Genomic DNA, 5,544 nt, shown 5'->3' with positions numbered 1-5,544 from the left:
TCTCAATGGTGGGTGATACTTCAAGGGCAGAGTTGCCTGTATTAGGTGAGAATGGAGGAACACTCTAATAATACTATTCTAATAATATTATGTTATATTTGGCAATAGAACTACATTATATATACTATTCTAATAATATTATATTATTTTTTACATTTATAATAGAAAACTAGAAAAGTATATACAATTTTTAATATATATATATATATATATATATATATATATATATATATATATATATATATATATATATATATATATATATATATGAGAAAATAGGTGATGCACTGACAGTGTAAAAAAGTTTTACACTGTCAACGAATCACGACCAAGAATTAGGACAAATCGTAATTTTAAAAATATATATGACATGACAAAACGATTTGTTTCTATTAAATGACAGTGTAAAACTTTTTTACACCGTTCAGTGTACTATATATATATATATATATATATATATATATATATATATATATATATATATATATATATATATATATATATATATATATATATATATATATATATATATGACACATGTATATATATATATATATATATATATATATATATATATATATATATATATATATATATATATATATATATATATATACATGTGTCATATATATATATATATATATATATATATATATATATATATATATATATATATTAATTGTTAAAACTTTTTTAACAATTAATATTTTGAAATGGAAATATGAATATCAAATGTGCAACCAAACGCCTATGTGATTGATTGCAAGGGTCTACAGGCTTTCCAGTTTCCTAACACACTCAATAAAATGGAAGTTACTTTTACGATTTTCTGTATATCTTCCCATGTTCAATTAACTATGCAACCAAACGCTCAAGTCTTTGAATAAGTCTATAAATGAATAGCGATCCTTATTGTTTCCTATGTAGTTTTATTCAATATGACTTCTTCCACCACCAAAATGTCCCTGAAGCTTCTCATTGACACAAAGAATGAGAAAGTTCTCTATGCTGAAGCAACAAAATCGGTCATAGACTTTCTCTTCAACTTGCCACGCTTGCCAATCAGTGCTGTAGTAAAGCTCCTTAGCACGAACAACATGGTTGGCAGCTTAGGAAATCTGTATGAGAGTGTACAAAATCTCGACCTGATTTACATGCAACCAAACCAAACTAAGGATGTTCTCTTAAACCTAGGAGATCAAGACTCTTCAACTGAGTTCTCTGACTTCCTTAGTCAGAACATCAACAAAGGAACAAAGTTATACATGTGTCCTAATAAATGTAAGTTTGAGGTGACAAATGATAACACAACTAGGTGTAATTCTGTGTATGAGGAAGTGATCAGCAGTACTCCAAGTGTAAACCACTACTCTTCTTGCTCGAACGCTCTTAGGCGTGAAAAGCTTTATAGGGTTTCAAAGGGGCGTAGATATAAGAGTGGTTTTGTGACAGATAGTACAAGTTCGGAAGTGATGGATAACAAACCTCCAAGTCCTGTATATCGTGTTTGCGGGAAGTACATGAACTGTGAAGTAAATTATATTGGTGATATGAAGGTTGGTGAAAATGGAGCTTCTAAGGTTAAGAATGGTTTTGTGAAAGATGATATAACTTTTATGGTGATGGATGATCTACTAATTCAACCTATGTCATTATCAACTATATCAAGTACTATTACTATACTTAATAATCTTAATGTTAAAGAGGTTGGTACCTTGCAAGAAAAGATTGTTGAGATAGGCGTGGATGAGGTAAATATTAATTTATTCAGTTTAACATATACTCTTAATTCTATATAAAATTTCATACCTTTTTTGTATTTTTTTTTTAATAGGGAATGAAGTTGCTTGAGGCTTCTCTGCAATCCAAGATGGTTTTGACAAGTGTTTTCATCAAGAGCAAAAAGGAAAAGTGATGTGAGGAATAACATGACTGATCTCTTAGTTATCTTTAAAATGTATGGAAGCTGAGAACATGAGATTATGGTTACTTTTGGTAGTTTATGAATTCTATATTTTATTTCAATACTTTCTACTTCGGTCTGAGTGTTCAAGTTCAAGAACTACTTAGAAATGATTACAACCTATAGAGAATAGAAATGGTACTTAGAGTAAAATTAATATAATTGCAGTGTTTCACTTTTATAGAGCTAAACATTACTAACTAACTAGCAAAGAGTATTACAAAGTTTAAATTGATTTCAGCATCTTATTCTAACTCAACTTATTGTTTCTTCAACAATTGTATTTTAAATACAACTAACTTCATACATGTCACTACAAAACAAATGCTCATTAATTAATGATGTGATTTCCATGCCACAACGTGAAAAATCACTTCACAATCTATTTTTTGCAACGTGAATGTCTATGCCGCAGGGGAGTGCGTGGTAACTCAGTAGTGACATGAATTTCACGTCACTAATTTCTGACATGAAAATCACGTTGCAACATCCTGCACATAAATCAACAATTTTTTAGTTGCAGCAGGCATGGCAGACAGGACACATAAAACGCAGGAATTTAGTGACGTGAATGTCATGTCAGAACTTTGCGACGTGAATCCCATATCACTAAATAACTAATATTTTTTTGAAATTTATGTTTCCCATCAGCATGTTTCGACGTGATCTACACATCACAATGTGAAATTAATTGTGCTACCTGCCATAACCTGCATCTAGTCAAGTCAAGCCTAGACCGTTTTCCCTCTTAAAGTGTTGCGGCGTGATATACACGTCACAACGTAAAATTTGAAAATTTCCAATTTCCCACCATATGTACGTTACATATTTTTGAATTTTGAATTTTATTTTAGAGGTTGCGACGTGAGAATAACGTCGCAATTTTAAAAAAAAAAAAAAAACTCTGACTCCCCATGTGATAACGTTAGTTTCAGTTTTTAAAAATTAAAAATATATAGTGATGTGATTATCACGGCGCAACAACACTTTTTTTCCACATGGTAATCACGTCGCTGGGGAGCATATTTCTTGTAATGATTCATCCTTAATTATCTTCCTAGAAAAGTCAGCCAATCGAGCTTTAGTTTAGGATTTCTGGACTTTCTGTTCTTCAAAATTGAATCTATCAGCAAGACTTAACATGCTACAAAATTAACCTGACTTTATTACCAATTTGTTCAAGTGTTTAAAAGTATCAAATTAGCAGCCAGAAGTTTGCTATGGTTATATGCTTCAGTCAATTTATGGTTGGGTGATCAAACTCTTCCCGAGCTATTTCTGGAATTGTTTGATATATCAACCAATAAAAACTGTGTCGTTGCGGATGTGTTGGTTTGGACTAATGGAGAGTTTGAGTGGGAGTTGGAGCGGCTGTTCAGCCGTGGTCTTGACACACAACCAGCAGCGGCGGCTGTGCTGGTGTCCCCCAGCTGGATTTGGATGCAAGCAGAGTTGGAAAAGGTGAGTTTAATTAAGAATGAGACCGATTGCTTTGTGTGGAGAACAAATACGGAAAATGAGTTTTCGGTAGCTAGCATTTCCAATATTGTTAATGTTTCTTGTTGGTGCTTTTATTGGCTTATTGGTATCTATGTTTGGCTAAAACATAATAGCAGCAAAAATATAATACAATGTGCAGTCTTACAAATATAAAAGAACAAAACAGGTACAAGTAAGATGTTATATGGAATGTCATGACTTCAACCATGACATCACGCCTGCAGAACTGGAATGAAGATTCAGTTTGTTTCTCAACAAATACATAATATTCTGTGAATATTATGTAATCTTATGTGGCACAAATTTAAAGGTCAAAAGAATCAAGTCAGAATATTGAAGAATCAGATCAAAAGATTGAAGATTCAGCAGTTTCTAATTTAAGAGATAAATTAGGAAACTTATGATTAAAAGACCTTGATTGTAGCAGAAGATATATGCTGATTTGTAACAGCAAGGAGTACTGCGATTTGTAAGCCCAAGTCCAATTGGGAATAGGTTATAAATAGAAACCTTTGTAACCTAGTTTTAGTAAGCTAGCCGAGTATTGACAAGATGTAGTTTTTAGGGTTAGCCGTGTAAGTGAACCACCCGGTTTATGGGATGGTCACTGATTTGTGCCTCGAAGCCTGTATGTAAGAGGTTTGTTTTACTCACTCAGAAGCTGTGAAGCAATGAGTGAAGTTTTGTTCTTGGAGAAAGCTCGTAAGAAACTTCAAGTTAACTTTGTATATGTGCTTGGAATGTTGGTGAAAGGCTGTTGATGCAGTGGCTGAGGTGTTGATTGCTAGACATCATTGCTATGATTGGGAGTGGAATGGAGATATTCCATATCTAGGGAGAACCTAGGTAGAAGGGTCATTGGATAGTGATTAAGTAATAAGTTGTAAACGGGGGAGTTTAGCTTTGAATTGATACTGCTAATAGTGGACTTCAACCCTAGCTCGATAGCCCCCAGAGTAGGTATTGTTGTATACCGAACTGGGTGAACAATTTTGTGTGTTATTTATTTTCTACGCTGTTATTTGTATTCCTATATTGTTTGTTTTTATAATTTCGGATCAGATTTCATGACATCCATATATGACATTTGAGTTCTTTCTTACCAGAATTTCAATTGGCATCAGAGCAGGCATCCTGTCTGTTTTTGGATGAGATCCACGAGGGATACGTTCTGGTTGTGGTGAAGGTAGAAGATTGTTTAAACAAGGAATGTTCATATTGTATGATCCCTTGAAGTGGAGGATGGACCTATATGTGGAGGATTAGACCAACCTGACCTAGAGTTATGATACCGGAATAAAGGAGTGCTAAATCCAAAGACTTCATACGGGCGTGAAGAATTTGAATTGAACTAATTCAACTGGTATCTATGGACAGAGAAGAAACGCATTAAAACCTTCATGCAGGAGTGAAGATATTGATAAGGTAACCTATGAACCTATGTGGGTTTATCAGGTCAGGATCTTGGTTAGGTCTAGTCTGTTGCTTGGTGCAGAAGCAAGCATTGTGCAGGGTTGAGTTGCAGTCAATCCTTAGTTGTCATGCTTACAACTAATATCTGGAGTAAGCATTCTGTGAATTTTGTTGAATTATGGATATTTTCCATTGCATCGCCTCTGTGTAACCCTAATTGTATAAGAAAGATTCTAGGGTTATTTATATTCAACAGAATGTATGGCATAACCTTACAGCTATAATTAAAGTGTCAAAGATACTTGAGAAATATCTCAAGTCCACTCAATATGGAATGGTTTATTAGAGTTGTTGAATATCAACTAATCAATGATATTCATAATCATCTGCAAGTGTGAACCTTGAAAAATTTCAAGGCTGGAGTATTCCTAGAAGGAGGAACACATGTCCTACCGGAAGTTAGGACATTAAGAATTGGTATGCAGCTACCAGCTGAAGAACAGATGTTCTGGTGCTAAACTAATGTAGTGTGAGAACATTGGTTTGGAACCTATTCCTAGTCTGGAAGAGGAGACATCTGACTATAAGTTGATCAGGACACGATTAACACGCGCTTCTACTCCAATTCTGTTAGAAGTAAAAAGCTCAGTACCAAAGAAAACTCATGA

The sequence above is a fragment of the Vicia villosa genome, unplaced genomic scaffold (assembly GCF_029867415.1).
Source record: "Vicia villosa cultivar HV-30 ecotype Madison, WI unplaced genomic scaffold, Vvil1.0 ctg.001678F_1_1, whole genome shotgun sequence".
Classification (NCBI taxonomy): domain Eukaryota; kingdom Viridiplantae; phylum Streptophyta; class Magnoliopsida; order Fabales; family Fabaceae; genus Vicia; species Vicia villosa.
The sequence above is the reverse complement of the archived record's forward strand: the minus strand, read 5'-3'. Positions refer to the sequence as shown.